Consider the following 26,732-nt stretch of genomic DNA (forward strand, 5'->3'; position numbering starts at 1 on the left):
CACCCAATTTTTCATTGGCAAGATTGTATTTGAATGTTATTAAATGGTATCCAATTAATAATCCAAAATCCAAAAAGTTATTTATTATTTCTTTTATCCTCCTACAATCTCGTATCCTCAAAGGGCATTGCTTTACCCTGGCTGGGCTGGCTCCCATCTTTAACTCAGCTTTCATTGGGCTGCATTTTTGGCTCTGCCAGGCATCCCTGATGCCCGCAATCCTATGTATACCCAATGTAGGATCTACGTAACTTCTGGCAGTACAGCATTGCTTTTCCCAGTTTGTGTTAAAGCCAGACTTAAAATTTTCAGTCCATTGCTTGACAAGTAGCTCCAATTGTCTCTACTGAACTTAATCTCTGCATTCAACTATTCTAACACGTCATGCCCAAGTAATGGTTCTGGAGAACCTGGCACATACAAGAATTTATATATTCCTACTCGTTCTCCTAGCCTGTATTTAATTGGTCCAAAAGAAAAGTGAACTTCTCTTGCCAGTGGCTCCTACAACTGTTACAAAAATCACCTACGGGCAATAATTCTTGGTGTAGCACAGATAAGAGGCACCCAGAGGTACCAGAACATAAACCTCTCACCTGCTTCCCCAGCTGCTTTCGGTCCTGTGGGGTGGAACTCTGCCTGAGCCCTCCCAGGCTCCCCTCACTTCTTCTTCTAGGTAAGGACATCCCCGCTGCACCTTGCTCAACTTCGCCTTCCTCACCCTGTGCTTTTTCCCAAACCCTTTCCACGTTCCAGACTTTCACCACTCGCACTGGATGCCGGGTTTCCCCAGCTCTGCAGATGCCGGCTGTTCTCACTCCCCGTCCCGTCCCATCCCGGTTCACAACTCCTGCACCCTTCACATCACAGCGGAGGCTCCGGCCCCCGCTTCTTCCTCCCACTCCGAGTTGTTCTGACAAGCCGCAGGGGGGGGTGGTGCGGGGATGTGTTCTCGTGCCGGCCCAACTCTAAGATCCCAAACTCACTGCTTTCCTTCACCTTTTTGACGTTTTATTTGTTTGTTTGTTTCTTTTTCCACAATTCCACTATTTGTACCCTCAACTGCATTTCCACATCCCGTTAACAGCTGCATTTCCACATCCCATTAAAACAGTTTCTCCCAGTGCCTTCACAATCCACAAATCAAGCAATACAGTTCCTCAGCTTCCACACACACCCAGCACTTGCTCTCATGATTCGGGCACTCAATTCTACAACTGCTCCCATTACTCCATTTACGTTCCCGGTTTCTTATTCAATATTCCCCTGGCTCACCAGCACTGTTTCTCCAGTGAGCCAAAATACAACCCAGGGCTCTCTTCCCCGTCCTTGTCCCTAGTTTTGGGATTATTTCCCAGTTCTGAAGCACCTCTCCCAAGGCGCAATCTCTAGGCACCATTCCGGGGACCTTTTCCCCCTGCTCTCACAACTCCTATTCCCCATCCCTCCAGAACGCTGCCCTGAACTCCCCAGCTCACAGCTTACCCCCCCCGACGCTCGGATTTTGGCCCAGTCCCTCAGCAGTACTACACTCCCATCTCTCGGGTTAATAGGGCCGCACTGCTGGCACTTCAAGCGCACAGGGTGCCGCACACAGCAGCTCCTCCCGAGACTCTTCCTTCCACCAGCAGCCGCTCCTTCCGTCCCTGGCCGTCGCCCCTCGCGGCGCAGCGGAGCCGCACTCGGCACTCAGCGCTCGCTTCGCGCTGACGGCGCGTCTCAGTCACACGCACTGAGTCTCAGCCGACCCCAAGGAAAGAGTTAAATCCCCTTACCTTGGTCCGAGCGCGAACTTACCGGGTCGCCATGGCCAACACCCGTGCCTGCCGGCCCCTTGGCTTTCACAGAGCCCGTCCCTATGGAACAGTCTCGGCTTTTTATCGGCCGTCCCAACGAGGCACCTCAGCACCCAGACAGGACCGCTGCCATCAGCGGGGAGCCCCTATCCTGTGCAGGGCGGTAGGGAAACTCCCACAGAGGCGATCATAATCCCGGACGAGCCCCCAGATTGTGGAAATATCCAAGTCACGTTTGTCAGGACGGTATCTCTGATAAAGCAGAATTTATTCGCGATTGCAACGGCGGCGTCCCGCAAGCAGCAGCGCCTATGGACACGACATGGCAGCCTTTAGACCCTGTTTGCTCCCCCTTGCCTCCCCCCTCCCCTGTTTCCCCACTGGCTGCGTGCTCCAGGTTCACAATCTTACAGAAGGTTGACATTTGCTATTTACTTGTTAATTTATTTGTTACCTGCTCTCAGTCAGCAGCCGTCCTGTTGTTTCCAAGCTGTCTCGGTGCTCTCTTTGTATTGATATGGTGATTTTCTTTAAAGTCTGCGTTGAACAAAGAGCTCTGGGGATGATGCCAGACCTTCCGATGTCTCTCGAGGCGCTTCCTCGGGCTGCCATCACTGTTCTCTGGTTTGCTCTCGTGCAGGATATTCTTGCAGTGTGTATGACAAAATATACATCTATACACCTCTATACAGAGTGTGCGTGCCTGGGAAGGTTCGTCCAGAGGATCAGTGATGTAAACTATCAGAGATCTTCCCCAAGTGAAGTAGGAGTCCCAAAAAGAACTATGATAGCGGATATCATGAAATAAAAACAATATTATCCAATTCTAATGCAGAAACAACATTTGATTCCCACACTGGGATGGTGTGGGATGGTTTGGGGTTGTGAGGGATGGTGCTGGGATGTGCTGGAATGTGCTGGAATGGTGTGGGATGGTGCTGGGATGTGCTGGGATGTGCTGGGATGGTGTGGGATGGTGCTGGGATGTGCTGGGATGTGCTGGGATGTGCTGGGATGGTGCTGGGATGTGCTGGGATGTGCTGGGATGGTGTGGGATGGTGCTGGGATGTGCTGGGATGGTGCTGGGATGTGCTGGGATGTGCTGGGATGGTGTGGGATGGTGCTGGGATGTGCTGGGATGGTGTGGGATGGTGCTGGGATGTGCTGGGATGCTGCTGGGATAGTACTGGTATATGAGGGGGTGGTGCTGGGATGGTACTGGTATGTGCTGGGATGGTGTGGGTTGGTGTCCAATGGTACTGGTATTGTGTGGGGTGGTGGTGGGAGGTGCTGGGATGTGCTGGGATGTGCTGGGATGCTGCTGGGTGTTGCTGGGATCGTTTGGGATGGTGATGAGATGGTGATGTGATGGTACTGGATTGTGCTGGAATGGTGCTGGGATGTGCTGGGATAATGGTGTAGTGGTGCAGGGATGGAGCCCGGATGTGCTGAGATGTGCTGGGATGTGCTGGGATGGTGCTGGGATGATACCTGGATGTGCAGGAAGTGTTCAGATGTGTAGAGATGCTGCTGGGATGTACTGGCCTGTGCAGTGATGGTGCTGGAATGTGCTGGAATGTTGCTGGGATGTGCTGGGATGGTGTCCAGATGTGCAGGGAAGTGCTGGGATCTGTTGAAATGCTGCTGGGATGTGCTGGCATGTGCTGTGATGGTGATGGGATGGTGCTGGGATGTGCTGGGATGTGCTGGGATGGTGTGGGATGGTGCTGGGATGTGCTGGGATGGTGTGGGATGGTGCTGGGATGTGCTGGGATGCTGCTGGGATAGTACGGGTATATGAGGGGGTGGTGCTGGGATGGTACTGGTATGTGCTGGGATGGTGTGGGTTGGTGTCCAGTGGTACTGGTATTGTGTGGGGTGGTGGTGGGAGGTGCTGGGATCGTGGTGGGATGTGCTGGGATGGTGCTGGTTTGGTACTTGTTTGAGCTGGGATGGTGCTGAGATGAGCTGGGATGGTACTGTTATGTGCTGGGATGGTGTGGGTTGGTGCCTGCTGGTACTAGGATGGTGCTGGTATGGTGCTGGGATGTGCTGGGATGTGCTGGTATAGTGCTGGGATGGCTGGGATATGCTTGGGTGTGCTGGGATGGTGTAGGATGCTGCTGGGAAGACACGCAGTGGTGCTGGGATGGTACTCGTTTCAGCTAGGATGGTGCTGGGATGTGCTGGAATGGTGCTGGGATGTGCTGGGATTGTTCTGCAATGTGCTAGGATGGCGTGGGATGGTGTTGGAAGGTGCTGGGGTGGCCCTGGGATGTGCTGGGATGGAAATGGTGTGTGCTGGGATGGTGTGGGATGTGCTGGGATGGTATGAGATGATGCGGGAAGGTGCTTGGATGATGCTGGCAGGAGATGGGATGTGCATGGATGTTCTGGGATGGTGTATGATTGTGCTGGGATGTGCTGGAGTTGTGCTGCAATGGTATTGGTATGTGCTGAGATGGCGTGGGATTGTGCTGCGATGTGCTAGGATTGTGTGGGATGAGGTGGGAAGATGCTGGGGTTGTGCTGGGATGTGCTGGGTTGGAAATGGTACATGTTCAGATGGTGTGGGATGGTGCTGGGATGGTGCTGGGATGCTACTGGCATAGTACTTGTATATGCTGCAGTGGGGCTGGGATGGTAATGGAATGTGCTGGGATGGTGCTAAGAGGATCTGGGATGGTACTTGTATGTGCTGGGATGGTGTGGGTTGGTGTCCGGTGGTACTGGTATTGTGTGGGGTGGTGCTGGGATGTGCTGGGATGTGCTGGGATGGTGCTGGGGTAGTAGTGGTATATGCTGGGGTGGTGCTGGGATGGTGCTGGGAATGTGATGGGATGGTGCTGAGACGATCTGGGATGGTACTTGGACCTACTGGGACGGTGTGGGATGGGGTCCGATGGTACTGGTATGGTGTGGGGTGGTGCTGGTGTGGTGCTGGGATGTGCCTGGATGTGCTGGGATGGTGTAGGATGCTGCTGGGAGGACCCGCAATGGAGCTGGGATGTGTAAGATATTCTTCTGTTAACCTCAGCGTCTCAAAGCTTGCTGGGGACACAGATGGACTTGTGCAAGTGCAGGCAAGTCCTGAGCAAGGGTTGTGAAATCCTTTGTCTGGGGGGGACGAGGCCAGGGGCAAGGAGGGGAGATGAGCTGCAGCTAAGTGGCTGTGAAGTGCTCTTTTGTGCGGACTTACCTCAGGATGACGGCCATCTCAGGGGGCACTCAGTGACTCTTGCTCAAGACCCATCCTTGTCACGTAGGCAGGAGAACAAGGAGGATAAAAGGGAATCGAAAACCACGAGGATAGTTTTCCTGGCAGCAGATTCCTGATGAAGGAGACCAGAGGCTTTCTGGCAACAGATTCCTGATGAAGGAGAACAGAGGCTTTCTGGCAACAGATTCCTGATGAAGAAGAACAGAGGCTTTCTGGCAACAGATTCCTGATGAAGAACAGAGGCTTTCTGGCAGCAGATTCCTGATGAAGGAGAACAGAGGCTTTCTGGCAGCAGATTCCTGATGAAGAACAGAGGCTTTCTGGCAACAGATTCCTGATGAAGAACAGAGGCTTTCTGACAACAGATTCCTGATGAAGGAGAACAGAGGCTTTCTGGCAGCAGATTCCTGATGAAGAACAGAGGCTTTCTGGCAGCAGCCTCCTCACCAAGTGACGCCTGCATGCTGCCGAACTCTCCTGGGCTGCTGCCCGAGCGCTGCTGCTTCCTCCCGCATGGCTCCGCGGCCGCCTCCTGCTGCCTGCTCGCTGCCCAAGGCCGCCACGCTGCTGCTCCCCCCCCGCTGCTTCTGCCTCGGACCTTCAAACGCCGTGCAACGGGACGCTGCTGGATCCTGGCGGTGACCATCCCCGCTTGACGCAATTCTTGCTTCTTTCCCATCTTTTCGGTCGCCCTCCTTCCCTTCCCTGTCTCCCTGATGAGGATTTGTAACAAACCGGTCGGACTAACACATGAACCGTTGTTTCTTAATCTCACGCCGGGCATACAGATATTAAAAGAACCTCATCTCCCTCCTGTAAGTTGGAGCGAGACGTTTTGTTACTGGCAGCCGTGGCAGGATACCCGCTGTGAGTCCTTCCGGGTGCAGTTTGAAACCTCTCTGTGTGCAAGGAGTTGCAAGGAGCGACCTTTTTGAACATTGAGACGTGAGTCCTTCTCCAGGAAGGCCGCTCCGTATTCTGAACCTTTACCTTTTACGTGAGTCCCTGTCGGGGGCGTATTTTGACTGTTTGCATTTTGTTTGTGTGTGTGCGCGCTCTTGGGGAAGTGAGGAAGTGATATTTTGACTTAAACGTGTGTGCCTCTCCAAGACCTTTTATTCTCTCTATTGAAACCTACACAGTGTAGCTTTAGCTTCTTGGCACTTTTTGTGCTGCCCCAAAGAAAGGGAGGAGTGGTTTGAGCGGTGAGCAGCTCCTGGAGTTGCAAAAAGTGAACTGCAGCGTGTCTTGTAACTCGGGTGTGGTGTTCGCAGCTTTTTAGCCTCTTGATTTGTGCGCTCCCCTCAACAAAAGGAGGCGCGATGGGAGCATTCGCATTTGTTCAGGCGTGGTGCCTCCTTGGGAGGAGCGGTGAGGAGTCACTGAGCTTTTGAAGACGTGCTCCTCCTCCTCCCTTAGCGGGGGTCTCCCATGGCGTTACGAAATGAGTGACGGTGTTGCCGGTCGGAGAAGTGAAGCCGCGTTATTGGACCTTTCACAAAAGCACGGTGCTCGTCCCTCTCGATCAGGGCTGGGCCGGGCTCGCCAAAATGGGCATCATTTGCAGTGTTTGGACCGCATTAGCGCCTTACAGAATGAGGCTGGGACACAGCTGGAAAAGGAAAGTCGTTTGTTTGTGCCGTGCTCGGGGCCGCTTTAAAAGCTGCCGTGGAGTTCCGAGATGAAAAGCATTCGGCAGAACAACAAACCATAGAAGCACGACAGGAATCGGCGAGAGTTACACAGAATGGGTAAAAACTCTGCGGAACCAAATAGTTAATGGCGAGGAACAGTTAGAAAGAGAAACGCAATTCGGCCTTGTTGCAGATGGCTTTCGAGGGACTGTTAGCATGTAAGGATACCAGCGACAGCGTCACCCACAGTCTGCCTCAAGCAAAGACTTCTCAGGAGGAACTGCAAGAAGTAAAGGAAAGGCCAGACAAATGAGAAACCTGGGATGTGCTGGGATGGATCTGGATGGTCCTGGGATGCTACTGGGATGTGCTGGGATGCTGCTGGGATAGTACTGGTATATGAGGGGGTGGTGCAGGGATGGTACTGGTATGTGCTGGGATGGTGTGGGTTGGTGTCCAATGGTACTGGTATTGTGTGGGGTGGTGGTGGGAGGTGCTGGGATGTGCTGGGATATGCAGGGTTGTGCTGGGATGCTTCTGGGTGTTGCTGGGATCGTTTGGGATGGTGATGCGATGGTGATGTGATGGTACTGGATTGTGCTGGAATGGTGCTGGGATGTTCTGGGATGGTATTGGAATGTGCTGGTATGGTGCTGGGATGTGCTGGGATGTGCTGGGACAGTGTTGTAGTGGTGCAGGGATGGAGCCCAGATGTGCAGAGATGTGCTGGGATGTACTGGGATGTGCTGGGATGTGCTGGGATGATACCCGGATGTGCAGGAAGTGTTCAGATGTGTAGAGATGCTGCTGGGATGTACTGGCCTGTGCAGTGATGGTGCTGGAATGTGCTGGAATGTTGCTGGGATGTGCTGGGATGGTGTCCAGATGTGCAGGGAAGTGCTGGGATCTGTTGAAATGCTGCTGGGATGTGCTGGCATGTGCTGAGATGGTGATGGGATGGTGCTGGGATGTGCTGGGATGGTGCTTGGAAGTGTAGAAGTGTGCTGGGTTGATGCCTGGATATGCAGAGATGTTCTGGGATGGTGCTGGGATGATTCTGGGAAGTGCTGATATGTGCTTGGGTGGTGATGGAATGGAGCAGGGATGGTGATGGGGCGTGCTGAGATGTGCTGGGATGGTGTTGGGGTGGAGCAGGGATGCTGCTGGGATGGTGGTAGGATGGGGCTTGGAAGTGGTGATGTGCATTGGGATGGTGCTGGGATGCTCCCTGGACGTAATGGGATGTGCTGGGATGGAGCAGGGATTACAGAATCACAGAATTGTAGGGGTTGGAAGGGATCTCTAGAAATCCTCAAGACCAACCCCCCCTGCCAAAGCAGGTTCCCTAAACCAGGTCGCACAGGTAGGCATCCAGGATTGTGATTGGATGGTGCTGGGACTTGCTGGGATGGTGCTGGGATGTGCTGGGGTGTGCTGGGATGTGCTGGGGTGTGCTGGGATGTGCTGGGATGTGCTGGGGTGTGCTGGAAAGATGCTGGGATGGTGCTGGGATGTGATTGGATATGCTGGAGCAATGCTGGGACGTGCTGGGATGGTGCTGGGATGTGCTGGGATGCTGATGGGATGTGCTGGGATGCTGATGGGATGTGCTGGGATGGTGCTGGGATGTGCTGGGATGTACTGGAAAGATGCTGGGATGGTGCTGGGATGTGATTGGATATGCTGGAGCAATGCTGGGATGTGCTGGGATGGTGCTTGGAAGGTGATGAGATGTGATGGCATGTGCTGGGATGGTGCAGGGATGTGCTGCATTTGCATTTCCTTTGCAAATATGATTTCTTTTTCAGGAATATGATATTTCCCCCAGAAATACCAGGTTTCATATCAACACTTCAAGTGTGCCGCCAATGCCGCTTTCTGCCCATGAGAGCGAAGCAGCACCGGTGAGTGCAGGGTGGCAGCTGAGCCGGAGTTGGGGGCGGCCCCCCGGGTGGGAGCTGCGCTGCCTGTCCCCAGGCACCTGGAACCCCGGGCCAGGCAGAGGGCTGCGGTGCCAGGTGGGTGGCAGTGGGGACAGGGAAGGGTTGGGGTACCGGCGTCGGTCTGCGGACGGTGGGCTGCATCCAGGCGGGGTCCGGTGGCGGCGCAGTCGCATCAGCGAGAACGGCGTCGGGTGTCAGAGGCACCGTCAGCGCTCCTCGAGGGAATCTCTCTGTGGGGAAATGCCAGAAGGGGCGCTGGAATGAGATCTGGGGCACTGGGGTGAGATCCGGGTCACAGGAGTGGGATCTGGGGCACAGGGGTCAGCTGGAGCGTCAGAGCAGGGGGAGCTGCTGCCTTACCTGCCGTGGCAGCTGGAGAGTGGCCTCTGGGGGAGCCCCTTCCCCACGGGGGTTCCGTGACCCTTGGGCTCAGCCCCTTTCCCCCCGGCTTGCCGTGCTTTGCCTTTTCGTACCCAGACCTCCTTCCCATCCCAGTCGTTCCCATCCCAACGATCAGTGACCGTATGGATGGGCATTTGGCAGCCCAGTGCCCTTCCTTCCCGAGGCTCTGCCCGTCCCAGTGGGGATTTGCCATCCCTGCAGTGCGTTCTCACCCCAGGGATGGTTTCCCCTCCCACTCAGGATATCCGTCCAAGCGATTGCCAGTTGTCACCACCCAAAACCGTGTTTATCCAGCCCGTGGCCAAGGACTTAAACTGCCAGCATTACTTACCAGTTCTGGAAAGTGGTGGCAGCTGTGGGAGGGCAGTTATACAGGTGACAATGGAAAGGAGTGATTTCGGTGGGACAGCCCTGATTGGGCTGAGAGCAGTGCAGGAATGAGTCAAGGCCCGTGCAGCGTATGCCGAGCTTGTTGCTGTGAACTGGTGCTGTGTGCCACCAGAACATGGCTAACTTTACATCATGGGCTTTTCTCCTCGCTTTGGCTGTGTCTTGGGGCATTGCTAGCGAGGACAGAGCAGACAGCGTTGTCTTTTCTGCTCTTCCCTCTTCTGTGCTTCCCTCTTCTCTCTTCCTCACCTGCTCTTCAGCTCTTCTCCCTTCGTGTTATCCTCCTTTTTCTGCTCATCTGCTGTTCTTTCTTCCTTCTATCCTGACTCCTCTCCTGCATCTGTGCTCCTCTTCTGCTTTTCTTACCCGTCTCCTCTCTTCTCCTGTTCTCCTCATCAGCTCTTCTGACTTCACTGTATCCTCCTTGCACATCTAATGCTCTCCTGTTCTTCTGTTCTGACCACTATGTGCTCTTCTTCTTTACTGCTCTTTTCCTTCTCTGCTCTTCTGTGCTCTCTTCCTTCCTTCTGTTCTGTTTCGCTTCTCCCTGGCCTGTGTCCTCTCTGCCCATCTTCTTCTTCTCTTCAGCTGCTCTCCACTTGTGCTTTTCTGTCTTACCTGTCTTGGCTCCCCTCCCTTTCTGCTCTTCTCATCTGCACGTCTTTCTTACCTTCATCCTCTCTTTTATGCTTCTGCTCTTCCTCTTCTGCTCATCTCCTCATTTCTTTGCTGTCTTGCCTGTATCCAACCGTTTTCTCTATTGCACTTTTCATTCTTCCCCACTTCTTTCTTACCTGCATCCTTTCTTCTTCTTCTTCTTTTCTTCTGCTCTTGTTTATTTTTGCCCTGTGTTTATCTGCATGCTGTGTACACGGAGCAGGCATCACCCACCGAGAGCTGGGAGCCCTTCACTGCGTCCCGGATTTGTTTTCCTTCCTTGTTGGAGCCTGATTCTTTGCAGGTGCTGTGTGCATTTGAAGTAACTGTGAACTGAGCTGAGACAACAGGTGTGTTAGAGAGCCCCCAAATCCGTAGTTTAGTGAGGGCCTTCTTTCTCCATCTCTCAGTTGTTTTTCTTCTTTTCTCTCTGTTAGCACGGCATACCTGGCCCACCAGACAATCCAGCAGGGAGTGGTACCTTCGTTGCCATGCACAAGCATTATCTCCTTCTGCAGTGGTCAGCAAAAGGGGCGTGTGTGTGGCACAGAGGCAGGCTGGCATGGGCAGTGCAAAGGCAGGCTATTGGCACGTTGCAAACCAAAAGCAGGTAGGGGCATGCGACGCTGTTGCAATTTGTTGTGTGCAGTGCAAAAGCAGGTGAGAGCTTGCGAAGCTGTGGCAAGTGGGGGCATGGACTCCACCTGCTGGTATGACAGAGCTGAAGATGCCTGAGCTGTGCAAGAGCTTTGAGAGGTGGATGGGGAGTTCTTGACCAAGGAAGAGCCCTGTGGTCCTTGCCCCTGGGGAGATTGGGATTGCTGAAGGGAGAGGGGATTCTGTGAGTGATCTGAGGGGTGTAGGAAGGGAACCGACAGGTTTAGGGTTCCTTTGCCGTGCTCTGCCCAGGCTGTGACAGAGCTGGGGTTGGTTTTTGAGTCACTCTGAAGACAAAATGAGACAAAGGTTATTTTGCGCAGCTTGAAACCCTGCAACTCTGCTCTGCCTCCATGACTGCTGACCACGCTCTTCCCTTCTCCGCAGTGACCACGGCCAGCCCCATGACGACCCACGTCCGATGGCCGTCTGTCTGCGCTGCCCATGGCTGTGATGGATGAGGCTACCTCACGTCCCCTCCACCTGCCAGGCATCCAAGCTTCCTCCTGCTCCACCAGCTCTCCCACTGGCTGCGACACCTTTGCCACCTCCCGTGTCGTGTGGTGGCAATGCACGGTGCTGGGGCAGGCCCAAACTCCCACCCTGACAGCAGGCACATTTCCAAAAGCTCTGCTCACTTCCTCGTCCTGCTGGCTCATGAGAAGATCCTGTTGTCAGCTGTGCCAACCAGCACAGCAGAATGTGATTGTTACGGGCAGCAGGGGAATAACCCTTTCCCCCTTTGGCTGTTATCTGTTGAGAAATGCTCTCTGGTGAGTGTTGAGTCAGGGCCTGATCCACTGATGGAGCATCTGGGGAAAGGACCCAGCCAGCCCTGGGAGCACAGGTGAGGGCAGTTCAGTTGTATGATGGAATGAGGGGAGCCCGGCTGCACCTCTCTTAGACCTCACTGAAGGGCTGACCCTGCACTGGGCAAGGATCTCTGGTTGGAGATCCCTCCCTTGTGGAGTTTTCCCCGTGAGCCTGGATCTTCAGGGACAGCTGAGCACTTTCCCTTTTCTTTGTAACACCATCTGTTGTGCCAGTCCCTTTGTGGTTACACCTCCTCCCACTGCACTGATCATTCTGGTTGTTACAGACGTCCTCTGCCCCTTCCCACCTGTAAAGCAAACAAGGCGATGGCAGAGCCTTTATTTGAGATACAGGAGCTATAGGACAGGATATCACAGCAAGAGGAATCGACTCATCCCTCCCAGCAACAGTTTGGCAGAAAGCGGTGAGCTGAGGAATGCAGCCTTCTGTGTTTGAACTGCGGTGTGCTGAAAAGTGAAAGGGGGCTGAGGGGTGTGGGGAGGAGAGCTGTGCAGGCTGACTGTGTGTGTGCTGCTGGGAGCACTGCTGACATGGAGAGAGAGGAAGGCTCCCCGCTCGAGGTACTCGTGTGCTCACGCAGTGGTTCAGGCTGTGACCTGGCAATTCCACTGCACCTCCCTTCCTGCACTGTCCATGTGCCACCTGCAGGTGTTGCCCAGCTTTTGGGGGACTCGCTGTGACCTTCCTGTCTCCCCTCTGCCTCGTGCACTGGACTTCACAGCATCCTGATGGTGAGCAGTGGTCCTCTGGAGATGCTGAGCAACAGTTGTGAGCTGCGCCCTTTTCCTGGACCATCCCAAGCCCTTCTCAGCGCAGAGCCTGTCTCTCTTTCCCTGGGGTTCTGTGGATAAGTCAGCAAGACGGGACTTTGCCAGCCAGCTGGTTTCAGCTTCACCACCCCAATGACAGCAGGGCAGTCCTGCAGCTCATGGCAGCCCTACGGCTCTGCTCCTTTGCCAGGCCGGAGAGCTGAATCAGCTCCAATTCTGCAGATCCTTCCCTGAGTCCTGCTGCCGAGCACCGATACTTGTGCATCCTCTGGGCCACATCAGGACTGGAAAGAGGAGTAGATATCAGGCGGAAGGATCTGGCCTTCTGCTGGTGACAGCCACCTGCATGGCCTGTTCCTGCTTTCTCTTTTCCCCAGGTGGCATTGTGCTTCCCAAGCAGTGCGTGGACCTTTCTGATGGCAGTGAGCAGCAAGGAACCGACTGGGTCTCAGCTTCCTTCCTGCCCTGCGCCTGACTGAGGGACCCTGCGACCAGCTCAGGAGGTCAGAGGTGGCCATGGGCCCAGCTTTGCCAGCTTTCCCTGCCAAAGGGAGCAGGTCAGGGAAAGACACAGCCTGGGTGAGCCTGAGCTTTACTCCTGCATCTGAGGGAGCTGTGGACACCAGCTGTGGACACGGCTCATAAAGGTGTGGGTCAGCTGTGGATGCTCAGTGTTCTTAAGCAGCCCAGCTGTACCTCCAAGGCTGCAGTCACAATTTCTCTGCGAGGCTGAGATACCCTGAGGATCACGGCATCTCTCACTTTGCTCTCACGCCCTTGCTCGCAGTCTCTGAGGAACGACTTGAGCCCTGTGCCCACGTCCTCGCTCGTGTGCTGGAGTCACTTTTGTGCCTTTTGGTGTCAGGGCTCTTGGGCAAAACGTGCCTGGACACTGCCACACATGTGATGCCTTTCTGCGGTGCGCACTGGAGGATGCAGAACTGGCTGGGTCTGCGATGCTTTATGAAGCTGCTCTGACCTATTTCAGCAGCAGGGGAACTCTTCTCACCTGGTCTAACCCTTAGAGCAGCATAGAGTGACCTGGGGATAAGTTTTTGTTTCTGCTTTCTATCCCAAATCCTTTCCTTTCCATGGAAACAGCAGAAGTGGTCCTTCAGAGCTGATTGACCCCTGCACCTGCTGTGTTTCTTTTCCCTTTTTGTGGATGAGCAAGTGCCCCTTTGGGGATGAGCATCTCCTTGCTCCTCCCATTTTACAGCTCATAGCAAGGTGCTCAAGACACCCCACAGTTGTGGGGAGCAGCTGGCACAAGAGAAATAAGTCCTGAGGCTGCAGCAAAGCTTTTGGGTCATTTGCAGTGGCTCAGTGGGAGCTTGCAGAGGCAAAAAGCAGCTGGAGATGTGCTCTACAGTTCTGTGCTGGTTTGCAGATTCCTCAGGAGTGGTCCTGGGTCATCTGGCTTCCACCAAGAGTGCTCCTCTTCTCTCCACAGATCACATCCCAGGTGCTGTCTGTCTGTCTGTCTGTGGTGGGTTCCAGAGCAAGGAGGCCTCTCCATGCCATCACTGCACATTGATTTCAGCCTGTGGCACCCACACTGGGACACATGGATGCTCCAGGAAACAGCTGTGAACCCTGGGGCTGGAATAAAGACGCCAAAAACAATGCAGAAAAGAAAAGCAGAGGTAAGTCTGAGTTTGTGCAGGAGACTCTCAGGAAACACACCTGCTAAGGTGAAGCTGGGACCATCCGGTGAGGTTTATTTTGGATGCTGCTCTCCAGCACCCATTTCGGAGCAGCCAGTGTGCTTCCCATGGATGCTCGCTGCTGTCCTGAGCCCTTTATAAGCTCAGGAGCCCCTGCTACAAGGCAGCATAGTGCAGAACTAAAATGGCATGGTTTTGTAGGAGGGAGCAGGGGCTTTGTACCAGGGAGCTGCAGGACATCCTGGGCACAGCATGGCAAGATGGGAAGATCCACTGCGTGTCTGTGTTGGCTCTACAAAACTGCACGGGGACACAGCATCTGTAGCAAGAAAACCTCTGCAACTCATTCTGCTCCTGTATCTTTTTTCAGAAATGACACAGTCCAGCTCATTGTGGCCGTGGGACACAGCGGCTCTGACAGCATCCCAGTGCTGCGGCATCCCGCTGCTGCCTCTCTGAGGGGCCAGGGCTGATGCAGAGCAAGGCAGCAGCTTGGTGCTGCAGTGGCAAGCGGAGGCGTGTGGAGTGCTGTAGGTGTGCTGGCTGTGCCATGTGGCTGTGGGGTAGAGCTGGTGCTGCAGTGAGCCCCTGTGGGATGGTGGTGGTGCCTGGGGTTGGAGGGCTGTGCAAGCTGGCTGTCGCAGGGCTGGGGAAAGCAGGGATGACGAAAGAGATAATGGAGAGAGATTTGGTGGGGTGCCTGATTTTTTTGGTGCTCTGGAGGGTTGCTGAAGTTCATCAGGAAGCGCAGCATCTCTCCCTTGTAAACGTTTGGGGCTGAGGCAGTGGGGTGAGTGGAATGGCACAGCTGGGTCTGGGAATGATGGCTTTGGGTTTGGCCAGTCCTTGGTGGCTCTGTGTCAGTGGTCAGAAGCCGGCCCCAGGGGGCACCCAGCAGGCTTTGACAGCAGCAGAGGTGGCTGCCTGCGGGCTCTCTCTGCTCCACGCTTTGGTTCACAGGTCTTGGGCTGCTCCCAGTCGTCCTCCGTGTTCTCGGGTTGTGGTTCCAAGAAATCCTTCAAGTTGGAGAAGCATCCCCCAAAGGGGTGGCAGCTGATTGCAGTATGCATGACAGAAGGCCGTGGACACAGTGGGTGCAGGGCCCCCATCCTCAGCTCTTGGGTAAGGCTGTCTGTCTGTCCTGCCAGGGGATGCACTGTGGACTGGTCCTGCCTCACTCCAGCCTCCCCTGGATGCGTCCTTCAATCCTTGTGTCTCCGGGCTCCTGTGCTCCTTGAAGTGGGGGTTGGCTGCCAGCTGGCTGGGCTCTGGGTTGGGGTGAGTGCTGCTCGCCGCCCCATTGCCCTCCAGGCAGTGCTGTTAGTGGCAGTGCAGTGGTGTTAGTGGCAGTGCGTGCACTCTGCCTCGCTCACCTGGGCCAGCAGCTTCTTCTTGGCCAGCAGAGACATGATGGGGTGGTTGCCTTTGGAGTAAAAGCTGGCAAAGAGGCCCTTGTAGGCTTCATTGTGGGCGCAGCGAGTGCTGGGACACCCCCCAGAGGGGCTGTGCCAGGGCCGTGGGGCTGGCACATTGCTCCCGTGGCCAGCCCTGCTTGTGGGCCTCTGTTGGGTCCTCCTTGCTGGCTTCAAGGGTGGCTCCCACCTCCAGCTTTGCCATCTCTGATGCCACCTGCAACCTAAAGCAGGTTTGGGGTGTGGGTGCCAGGCTGGGTCGTGCACCCGCCCCATCCCTCTGCTCTCCCTCCGGAAGCTCAGTTCTCCACTCTGGTCTTGACCTCATCCTTCCCAGAACTCCCTCGCCACGTGCCCAGTGTGGGGATGGATACAGGGAGGCAGAGCAGGGTGTGGGGTGGTTCCCAAGGTTCACCCCTGGCCACCCTCCTGCTCCCAGCCTTTCTCCTTCTAGCTCCTGCTGCTCTTCTCACTCATCTCAGTGCCCTTGGAGACCTTGTGCTGCTTTCAGGGTTTGCTGGGAGGCAGCGGCTTGTCGTCCTCGCCCTTCAGGTGCTGCTTGTACAGGAGGACCAGCCTGCGGGGTGCGAGTCACAGCGCTGAGCCCCAGCCCCACTAAACCCCTTGGAGGGGGGAAACGGAGGCACTTGGTGCCTCTCCCCCCCACACCGCCACCCCTCGTAGTGCTGCTGGGTCCACACTTGCCCACACTGGTGCTGCTGGGGCTGCTGCCCAGCTCACCGTACAGGTTCTTCTACAGCCATCTCCCTGTTACCTGCGGAGGCAGACGGTGTGAAGATGGATGAACCCTCCCCAAACCTGGAGCACAGAGCCATGGGATGGGGGACGCTGCCTGCTTACCAGCTCGTAGGCTCCAAGCTTCTCCATGCTTTGTAAATCTTGCACAGGTTAACTGGAAAGAAGGAAGGAGTCAGGGAGATGCGGTGCACACCAGCTCTTTGTCCCAAAGGCTCCTCCATCCCCAGAACATCCTCCGTCCTAGAAGCCCCTGCCAGGTATGCGCTGTGCTTGAAGTCGAGGTCTGGGATTGGATGCGCGCCTCTCCTTCATGAGCTTGGAGAGGCTGACGAGGAAGGCCTCCTCCTCCTCTTCCTCACCGCTGGCATCTGACGGTTTTGCCAGCTCGGGGCTTGGTGCCTCCTGGGTGGGGGATGCAGGAGGAACCCCGAGGGGCAGATCTGCTCAGTGCATCTTTGGGATGGGGAAGAAGAGTGCACGCACCTGAGAATCCCTCGCTGGTGTAAGAATGTCAGCACCGATAGATACCTGTGATGGGAACTTGTGTGGGAGCAATGATGTAGTAATAAAATAGGGCAAATCCTTACGCTGAGGGGGGCACCCTTCAGGGGGTACAAAATAACCGTTTGTGATGCCATGTTTGACAGTTTGCTCTGCGTTATGTGGGTGGTGGAGCTGTGCTGATGTAATCCATTTCCAGTTGTGAACAGGATTGCTCTGGGAGCTGCTGCAGTGCGATGCGTGTTGGCTGACTGTAAGCTGAAACGTCACTGCCTCTGAATACGGATGTGTGCGGGGATTTTGTTTGTAGTTCTGGGATTTCAGCCTTGCCCTATGGCAGCTCCGAAGAGGCCTTGTTTTCCCAAACCCTGCTTTGCTGCTAAATGAGGCTGATGGGAAATGCTGTGCTTTGGGCCCTTTGCTTTTAGTTTCTGTGGCCTGTGCACCTTGGAGGGTGCTTTCTTTCACATTTTTTTGTTTGCTAGCCACCTTTTCAGTAGGTAAGATTTATTAGAGATGGTCTTGCTTTCCTGTGGTGGCTATGTGTAGGTGCTGGACCAGGGGAGGTTATCAGAGAAGGGAAGGATTTGCTGCACTATTTGAATCGTAGCCTTTTAGACAAATGGGAGTTCAGGTGCTGATACTGCACTGTGTAGCTAGAGAACTTCCTCAGGAACAATCTGGGACGTGATCCCCAGTTCCCAGTTTGAGCTTCTCCATCTGTTTCTCCCATATTGGGGCAGACCTGTATCTTGGAGGCAAGATCTGGGCAGTGAAAAGCTCAGGGGATGTTGACTGGCCACGTTAGTATACGAAATGTTCAGGCATGGAAGGGAACAGCCAGTTTACAGCTGAGTAGTTTGCCTTTCCTCTGAAATTCCTGCGCCTGGTTTCTATGAGCACTGTTATCCACTGCTTGCAGTGAGACTCAGCACTGGGTTTGGGGGGCCTGGTGCTGAGCGAGGTGTAACTGCAGCTGTGCACTGAAGCAAACTGCACCCAGCAGTATCACAGGAGCTGGAACACCTGGTGTGTGCTGGGTTTTAAACTGGACGTGCTTTAATGGGACGGGACTTGTGGGCTGCCACTCGTTCCCTTGGGAGATTTCTGTGAGACTGGTTCCAGATGCTAGGACTGCCAAGGGGCCTGCATGCCCTTCTGTCAGCGATGCCTGTTCTCAAGGCAGGCGTATAGGTGGAGTTATACGTGCCTTGTTCTCTGTCAGGTTTGTTTTTGAACTGACGAGACAAAAATGAAATGGGGCACTTTTAGCTTGGATCACTTCCGTAATGCGGTGCAGTGCGTGGTCTCACACTGAGAAGGTGATGGCTGGGGGCTGGGGGCTGCTGGTGCTCCTTAAGAGGGCAAGGAGCTGAGCTGTGCTCCTGGCTGGCGCCAGCAGGTCTGTAAATGGCTGTGCTGAGGGGTCAGGCCTTGCAGAGAGCTGGGGCCAGCAGCTGGGAGACGACGGCTTCACAGCCAGCCCTCCTGCAGATCACCATGACTGGCGTTGGGCTGCAGCCTTGCATCGTGCCTTGGGTCAAGCAGGGGGCTGGAGGCAGGTGATGTTACTGGGTGGGAGCCACCAAACCGACAGTGTTCCTCATTCCTGTGCCTTGTACAGGCTGTGGGATCTTGACTTTGTTTGTTTTAGAGTGAGTTCAAACTTCTGCAGTGCCCGGTCTGCAGTGGTTCGGTCTGTCCGCTCTTGAAGTCAGTGGGAGCCTTCCTGGTAGTTTGGTTATTCAACTGCTCCACGAGAACCTTCCCTAAATGAAAGTATGTAGCTGTGGAAACATTTGTCTGTAGGCCAGCAGGCAGAACAAGTGTGTGCAGAGGGGTTTGTGGAAGCACCTTGCCCGTTAAGGAGCCTCTCTGTGCTGTGAGTGCTTCAGTGCTGTGATGAAAATAATGCAAAGGATTCTCATCATTAATGAGCTTGTTTGTGAATGGATGAAGCGTTGTCTTAAGGGCAGCAGTTGGAGCCCATCTAATGGAAGCTGACTGGAGGTGTGTCCTGTGGCTGTGACAACCTTTGCTTTATAGCAGCCTGTGCTTTTCAGTAGCTGCTTGCCACGCTGTAATGTGGTTGGAGGGGGAGAAACAGAGCACTGGCCATTTCCCATGATGCAGATAGCGATAAGTTTCCACTCAGTCACAAAGCTCTATGGTCTGGCAGGTTTACAGTTATTATCCTAAGATTGATGTCTGAGGGGACTGTAAAGATGTGCAGCATTGAGCAATGGGTAATCATTCTGTCCTGAGATGCAGCTTCTGTGCGGCATCACAAATGCGCATCAAAGAGTTGATTCTAGGCTTGTCAGCCCTCTCCATCCTTTCCTCTCCCCTGCACTCCCAGGTTCAACGTCCTTTGCCGTGTCCTACCACACGGTCGCTTTTCTGACCTTTCTTTCCTGATGGAAAAACAGGGATGGTGACACGAGCATCATTGGAGAGGCCGTTAAACTTGTTGTGTGAGCTTTCCTTTCTTTCCCCGCAGTGCTGTTTTGATCTTGGGCAAATCCCCCTCTTCTCTTCCACAGTTTCGTCCCTGCTGGATGAGGGTGATGAAGGTTCACGCGCTGTTTCTCCAGGAAGGACTCTGGAAGGGCAGTGTCAGCTGTGTGCAGAGTTGTGGTTCGTGCCTGTTGCCCTTTGCTCCCTCTCCCTCCTCACTGAACATCACGAGTTTGGCCGTCAGGTGCCGCCGTGTCCTGCAGGACTTCCTTTTTTCGCTCTGGGTTCTCCCCAGTTGGGCCTGTTTTTGAGATGCTGTTGGAAGTAATGCTCTGATCTGGAGAGCTGGAAACCTCTTTATCTCAGAGCACAGCTGTTCACAGCTGACAAGTAATAGACTGTGTGATGGAGACTGGGAAACTACTTCAGTTTCTCTGTGGAAGGCTCAGCTGTACGGCACGAGGTACTGAGCTGGTCTGGTTTTGCTCTCACAAGGAAAATAGAGGATTCGAAAAGGATGCCAGCAGAAGTGCTTGAACACCAGCTGTGCTTGACGGGTCTCCATTCAGCGATGGCTTTTTGCCTGCTTCATTATGCTTTAAGTTCTTTAAGCCACGAGCTCCCCTCCGTGCCGTTCTCCCACCAGTCAAATTGCCCTGTTTCCTTTAGAACTCCCCCTCACGCAGGAGCTGGCGCTTTGCTGCGAGTTTTACCTCTCCCTGACTTTGTAACTCGCCACTGTTCTGTGGGCCTGCATTCCAGTCGATGTCCCTGTTGTGTCAGTGCTGTTCTTAATACTGGAAATTGCCTTTTTCCCCCTTCTGGTCAGGATGTGATGCAGAAGCAGAAGCTGTCTGACAGCTGATTTTTCTGCAGTGTTTTTCTGCAGTGCTGATGCAAATGGTGTGTGGCTGTTCAGCAAAATAAGAAGACTTTTTCACGTCCCTTTGGCTTTTACCCATGACCATTTTTTCTGCTGGTTGGCAGAGTGATGAGGCTGGGGTTGAATGATGGGATTATCAGTATTTCTAAACTGACAGATCCTTGGATACCTCAAGCTGTTGTGGTGCTTTACCAGGTGGATCAGAAACGCAGACTGGAATATCTCAGTGGCTGATTCATTGGCCAAACAGCGACGTTTCAAACCCACGAGCTCATCTGGATGTTAATTTTCAGGGGGATCAAAGCTTGTTGGAATATGGGCTGTCTCTTTCCATATTACATGCATTTTGTGCAGTTGAGTCTTGCAGTGTCTTTATAATTCACTCTTCTGCCATGAGGCGGGATGGTGCGACGTCCTGTTGTTCAGACGAACCAAGGATGCTGCCCAGATGGTGAATGAGACAGGGAATTCAATTCTGACTGGTAAGAATCCTGGGCAACAGTTAGTAGGCCGGTATGTTCTGAGATAGAATTTATCATCATGCATTTGAGATCCGTCAGTGTTTCTGTTAACGCCAGAACACTCTGGGTGTATTTTCAAAGCAGGGCTTCCAGTCCTGCTAACAAACAGTGGGGTTTGTGCACGTACCTCCATGGGCTCACGTGGAAACAGACGTGAAGCATCAGAAGATTCCTGGGTGCGTGTTTAAGGCTTACTGCGTTCTCTACAGACTGAAATGGGATTTTCCTGATGCGGTGAGTGTTGATCTTATGGAATGTTCGTACTGGGAGAAATTGCTGCTGGTGGCTGAAACAAATGCTGGAGTTGTTCAGTGCAGAGCTGTCACGGTTCTGGTCTGCCTGGTGCCACAGTGGAAGAGCCTGGGCTGTTCTGGGAGAGAACCGTGTTCGTTGTACCTAAGCAGGAGAATGTCCCTGCGCTGTTATTCAGAAGAAAAGCTGTTCTGATCAACCTTACCTCAGGATCTTGTTTCTCAAATCCAAGCAAGACAGGACTGTGCATGTGTGTGCATTGAATGCGATGCTGGTGTTTGGTTTCCGTGAGATTCCCCACATGAGTGCCTGCTGGCTCTGAAGTTGGCTCTTGGAAGGCCATGACTCAGTGTCTCACTGACAGTGTGACAAACAGGACGTGGTTCTCGCAGGTCTGTTTCCTTGCCTAGCTTTATTTCCACTGCTGGGTAACTGTCTGTGCAAGAGCTGCTCAACAAAAGGAATGAAATGCACACTTTGCTGGAAAATTAGCGCTGAGTTTTGCCCATTTCCTTGGAATGGAAAAGTGAACCTAACGTGCCTTGTTGTTACCAAGGGATTTGTTTGCTGGAGGCAAGCTGAGAAATGGTGCCTGGGGCCTGTGGGCACAAACAGATGCCAGTTTCCTATTCCTGCAGCAGCCTTTAGATGTTGCATTAGCAATGGTAGTGAGACCAGACAGATCCAGGGATGTCCGTGCCCGAGGCTGGAAGTGAAGCTGGAGAAAAGCAAAACAGTTGACTTAAAGCATGTGTGCTTAGAAGCTGGGAAGCAATGAGAAGTGTCTTCCTCTGTTCCCGTGGCAGTTCTGCTGAGTAATAATCACTTGGCAAACAGCAGCAGCGTGGTAGGGGAGCTCAGGGTTGCAGTTTAGGAAGAGGATAGTGAGAGAGGCGAGAGGCTTTGCTAATGCTTGGCTGGGTGTAAGAAATGTTCTGCGTTAAGAACGTGTTTCGTATCAAACAATGTCAGCGGTCCACAGCATTTGAGGTACTGAACTCAGTGCAAATGAGAAAAGCTGATGCTTTTTGTCTGCTTGGTAGTGGAACAAGGAAAACTGAGGAAGGTTTTTGGCACAACTTTATTCTTCACATCTTTCCTGGAAAAAAAAAATTCAGGCGGCCAGGGCTCTGTCATTTATTCCTTCTGAGCCCTCGGAGCTGGATTTCTGCTCTTGGCTTTTCACAGGAGATTGGGCCAACAGAAAAGAGCTGATCCAGGAGCTCAGCTGGATCCAGGCTGACCTGCTGCTCAGTAAGTCCCCTCCAAGCTCAGCTAAAAACTTCAGTTTCCTTCTCCAAGTCACATTTGTCTGAGTTAAGCAAGCACTGAAGCAGATCTGTTCACCTCTGCTTTTCTTTTTAAGTTGCTCTTTCACTTCTGGACCTCCTGTAAGAATGACCACATGCTTTGCTTCTTGCTGATTCTGGGGTATCACAGTGCAGTTTCTCAGTCACGTATCTGGTCGTGAGCCATAGTTAAGGACGGAGGAGCTTTTCCTCCCTGCACATCTGCTGCTTCCCTGGCTTTCAGTAGAAACCCCCTTGTGAGCAGTGTAAGGTAGGGCTGAAGCCCTCCGCTGAGCAGCACGGTGTGGCTGAGTGCTGACACCGTGACTGCAGGGTGGGCTGGTGCAGCACACAGCTGTGATGGCTCTGTGCCGTCACTGATCCACTCCTTGTTCAGCTTAGTGACGTTATTTTGGTTTTGTGTCTCACTCTGAGAGGTGACTGCACTGCATGAAGGCAGCACCAGGAGAGAAACAGCTGTGCGGCACGATTTGGGAAGGGAACGTCTGAGTGCAGACTCCTCTCTAACACGACAGCAATAGTGAGCTTTGGGATCAGGGTGTTTTGCAGAGCTCCTGGTAGGAGTTGCTCTCTGGAGCCACAGCTCTGCAGTGAGGAGCCTTAGTCTGCCTGGGTGGGTGTTTGCCCCTGCACCATCAGCTGCAGCAATTCCACTCAGCAGAAAGCATCCCTGCGCACCAGGGGAACAGAGAACTCCAAAACCCCAACCGACCTACTGACTGTTATTGGCTGTTCTCCCCTTCAACATCAATAACTAGATGCTATTGGCAGAGTCTGGGAATAGCTGAGAGCTTTTTTCCCATCTGCTACACTGTGCGTGGCTCTTTAAAGGTGTGACCTTATCAAAGGTGGACTCAAAGCACAAATAGAACTGAAGGCAGGCTCTGTCTAGTTCAGATTCCCTTCAGTGGACCGTGGTGGCGGTGAGCAATGGCTGTGCTGCTGAAGTTCATTCTGTCCTTCAGCACGGTTTTATCAGCAGTTAGGATGTAAAAAGCAGCGCTTATTGGCTTCAGGATCCTCCAAGCTTTCTGGCTGGCACTTGCTTACTTGGCCTAAAAATCAGGCAGGCTTTATACTCCAGCTGTAGTATTGACGTAGTGCAGTTTCACCTGCCGCATTGGGAGAAGAGGCATTGATGCCTTCTTAATGGGATTGCTGGTTAAACTGCAGCTGCAGGACCTTTACTGAGTGGGATTGTTGGAGGAGCAGCTTGCTGTGACTTTGAGCTGACAGCGTGGAGGTTGGCAGCTGTTCCATTATCCCCACGCCATCAGGATCCAGAAGCACTGTGCAGAGAGGGGTACCAGGAGGATGTGCTTACTTGCAAAAAAGCACTTGAAAACTGTAGGTATTTTAAGGAGAGAAGCTGGAAATGGTTTTTGGTGAGAAACCTGTTTTTCTAAAAGATGCTGATTGTGACTTAGAATGTCGCTGTGCCCTTTTGGTTTCAGCTGTGTTGGCTGACCGGGAGAGAGCTGAGCTGCTGCTTTCAGGGAGACAAGGAAAATGCTTTACAAATGTTTAGCACCCGAACTCCTTAACAAACTAAAATACGGCACCTTTCACGTGGCCACCTGCTTGCTCTGTAGTCTTGCATTTCTGCCTGAGATAGGTGCAAATGTTACTCTAGGAAATGAGCCCATGAAGGCCTAGTTGATCAAATCAGTTCAGGGTCACTCTGCTCCCTTACAGTACATCTGCAGCTCGGCCAGAGGTGTGAAGGCTGCAGATCTGACTGGGGGTCTTGAAATTAGTTCACATGTGCAGAGGGGGGCAGCAATGACGTGTGGGTGCCCGACGGCCCCATGTCTTTGTGCAGAGCGAGCAGTGGGTGCTGCCTGATAGGAACACTTAGAAAGCTGGCTCTGGCAGCTGGAGCGCTGGGGAGTCTGGTGTGTGTGTACGACCTCGGGGGACAGTGCTTCATCTTTATAGGAGGTGCATGTAAACGTGAGAGGGCAGAACTTGGTCTGTAAATAGGAGCTAGTTGGGAGCAAGCCTTTTCCAGAGCCGGGCTCATGTCATGATAGTTTTCATTTCTTCAGCCAGACACAAATCAAAGTCACAGTCCTAGAAATGCTTACGTGGAAGCTTTAAGATTCACTAGGTGCTCAAAGTAGCCTGCAACTGCAGGGCCTTTTGCTTGAACACACATCGAAGCTTCTTCAGTGCCTCTGGGCACCGAGCGTTTTGCTCTGGTGATGCATGTGTGCTGTTGCACCTATTGTAAACCTCGGCGTCTCTTTCTGTTCCCACAGTCCGGTGCTCTTTAACATCTTTGTCAGTGACATCGGTGACGGAATGGAGTGCACCCTCAGCAATTTGCTGACGACACCAAGCTGAGTGGTGCGGTTGCCGCAGTAGAAGGAAGGGATGCCGTTCAGAGGGACCTCGACAGGCTGGAAAGGTGGGCATGGGTGAACCTGATGAGGTTCAGCACGGCAAAGCGCAGAGTTCGGCGCTTGGGCCGGAGGAATCGCAGGCGTCCATGCAAACTGGAAGGAGCGGTGCTTGAGAGCAGCCCTGTGGAGAGGGACCTGGGGGTCTTGATAGACGGAGAGCTGAACGTGAGCCAGCAGTGTGCCCTTGTAGGTCGGAAGGCAAATGGTATCCTGGGCTCCATCAGAAGAGAGGTGGCCAGCAGGGACAGGGTGAGGTGCTGGAACAGCTGCCCAGAGAGGCTGTGGATGCCCCGTGCATCCTGGAGGTGTTCGAGGGCAGGCTGGATGGGGCCCTGGGCAGCCTGGGCTGGTATGAAATGGGGAGGTTGGTGGCCCTGCCTGTGGCAGGGGGTTGGAGATTGGTCATCCTTGAGGTGCCTTCCAACCTTGGCAATGCTGTGGTCCTGTGATACCAAACCTTTGAATCCTTGAGCCGTTTCTCGCTGTGACTGCTGTTCCTCTGTGGTATGCAGCACTCCTGTGTTACCTGCTCACCTGGAGCAGATCTGAGAGGTGCTGCCGCCTGCAGGAATGAGAACAGGCCTGGGAGGCTGGAGGTGGAGAAGTTGAGTTCTGGCTCACAGGGCAGCTTGAGCAAGGCGCTTTGCCCTTCTCTTTCATTTTCCTCACCTTTGCTTGGAAAACAGCAGGAGTGTTTCCCTGCTTGCAGAACAGTTGATTGAATCCCTTCCAGATCTTTGGAAATGTGGCATGCTGTGGGACATAGATGTCCTTTAGTGGCAATCAGCAGTGAGCTGAGAGAGAATGGTCCTGCTTGGCCTGGAATGGTGCCCGTGCGCTCGGCGCTTTCTTCTCTTCCACTCCTGTTTACCCGTGGTTGCACAGGAGACGCAGCAGAGCTTGCTGTCTCAGCTGTCCTGTGCATGCCAGTGGAGATGGATCCAGACCTGGCTTCCCACGAGTCTCCTTGGGACCTGACATACCTGTTAGTTGTTCAGCGTTGCCAAAACCCTCACTGTCCACTGAACGTTCGTGTAGGAGAATCCTGGCCTCACCTTTCGCTGTTCTTCTGCAGTTCCACCTCATGAGCACCTTTCCTACAGCTGGGGAAAAGGCTGGCAAACAAACAGCACAAAGACCACACCTTGGTTCTTGAGAGTCACAGCACTGTGTTTATTGCAGGGAGTGCAAGCCAACTGCCTGCTGGAGCAATCTCTTACCTGAGAGCAGCCAGTCTGACTGTAAGCCAAATAGTCGTTTTGTCCTCTTGGAGTTGTGTAGAAAACCTGTTGCTCCTTTGCAGTTTCACTGGAGGAAGGTATTTATTTTTTTTAATGTCCTATAAAATATCTGACCCAGTTGTAATTCCCTGTGTATTTATCCAGGACCTTTTCTTCTCTCTTCTTCCATCTCTAAGAAAATCCATTGGGTGGGGAAGCTGTGCGTCAGTCTGCAAGACTTCTGCCCCAGCCGTGCAGGTGGAGCAAGGAAAGGCTCCCGCTTCTGCTGACCTCCTTTGCAGCAGCTTGCTCTCATCCTCCTGCGTAACCCGGGATTGGACTCGCTCAGTATCCTGGGAGGGAGCTTGTCAAGAAGGACTCAGTGTGCTGGGCAGCCAAGTGCAGCCACGTGGCCTGGTATTTTCAGGGCAGATCACGTAACGAATCCTGAGTTGATGGCAGCGGTCGCGCCGGTAGAGTTTGGGGCTCTCCTCACAAGAGCTGTGCACGTAATGCCTCCGTCATTTCTGAGGGAGGAAGGCCGAGGGATGGAATCCTTTGGACTGCGTGCCTCTGGCACTGATGGTGAGCGGATGTCAGCGGTTCATGGGATGCGAACAGCCTGCGTGCTGGGCGTCTGCACAGGCACTGATAGGAGAAGCTGTGGGGCGAGGGGTGTCAGCTAGAAAATGGTAGTCACGTCTGCTGATCTTACGGGCCAGAGCTATTCCTGGACATCCTACCCCTTTTGTCATCAGCAACTTCCCTTTTGTGCATTCACGGTGATTTAATCACAGTTTCTGTTTCACCACGCAGCGCTCTGCATGAATGTTTGCAGCCTCCCTGCAAAGCTGTCGTACGTTGAAGCTTTTGCATGTGAGTGTCTCTCTTTTCCGTTTCTTCTGCTTCTCTGCAGTTGGTTCTCTTGTGGAAACAAGGAGCAGAGTCTGTTTTCAGCTCTGCAGAGCAGAAGAGCAGCTCTCAGGCTTTGTAAAAACTGGCACCACTGGGAGAACTTGACTGCTTGAACCTTCTGCTTGAC

The 26,732-nt window shown here is 53.5% G+C and overlaps 3 long non-coding RNA genes across 5 annotated transcripts; all 3 read left to right on the forward strand.

Moving 5' to 3' along the window:
- Nucleotides 1–5,925: 5,925 nt before the first annotated feature.
- On the forward strand, nucleotides 5,926–10,581 carry LOC128091984 (uncharacterized). Its single transcript, XR_008211575.1, has 3 exons — nucleotides 5,926–6,013; nucleotides 8,459–8,554; nucleotides 10,480–10,581. It is a non-coding gene; the product is annotated as an uncharacterized LOC128091984 (long non-coding RNA).
- Nucleotides 10,582–11,992: 1,411 nt separating this feature from the next.
- LOC128092019 (uncharacterized) lies at nucleotides 11,993–13,943 on the forward strand. 2 transcript variants are annotated; one of them, XR_008211604.1, is made up of 2 exons: nucleotides 11,993–12,806; nucleotides 13,694–13,943. It is a non-coding gene; the product is annotated as an uncharacterized LOC128092019 (long non-coding RNA). The 2 variants fall into 2 exon arrangements; XR_008211605.1 differs by having other exon boundaries at nucleotides 13,769–13,943.
- A 909-nt stretch (nucleotides 13,944–14,852) lies between these two features.
- On the forward strand, nucleotides 14,853–26,122 carry LOC128092020 (uncharacterized). 2 transcript variants are annotated; one of them, XR_008211607.1, is made up of 5 exons: nucleotides 14,853–15,092; nucleotides 16,291–16,398; nucleotides 24,327–24,475; nucleotides 25,546–25,788; nucleotides 25,888–26,122. It is a non-coding gene; the product is annotated as an uncharacterized LOC128092020 (long non-coding RNA). The 2 variants fall into 2 exon arrangements; XR_008211606.1 differs by lacking the exon at nucleotides 14,853–15,092 and having other exon boundaries at nucleotides 15,845–16,398.
- Nucleotides 26,123–26,732: the final 610 nt, after the last annotated feature.

This window comes from Tympanuchus pallidicinctus, unplaced genomic scaffold, assembly GCF_026119805.1.
Source record: "Tympanuchus pallidicinctus isolate F22 unplaced genomic scaffold, pur_lepc_1.0 scaffold58, whole genome shotgun sequence".
NCBI lineage: Eukaryota > Metazoa > Chordata > Aves > Galliformes > Phasianidae > Tympanuchus > Tympanuchus pallidicinctus.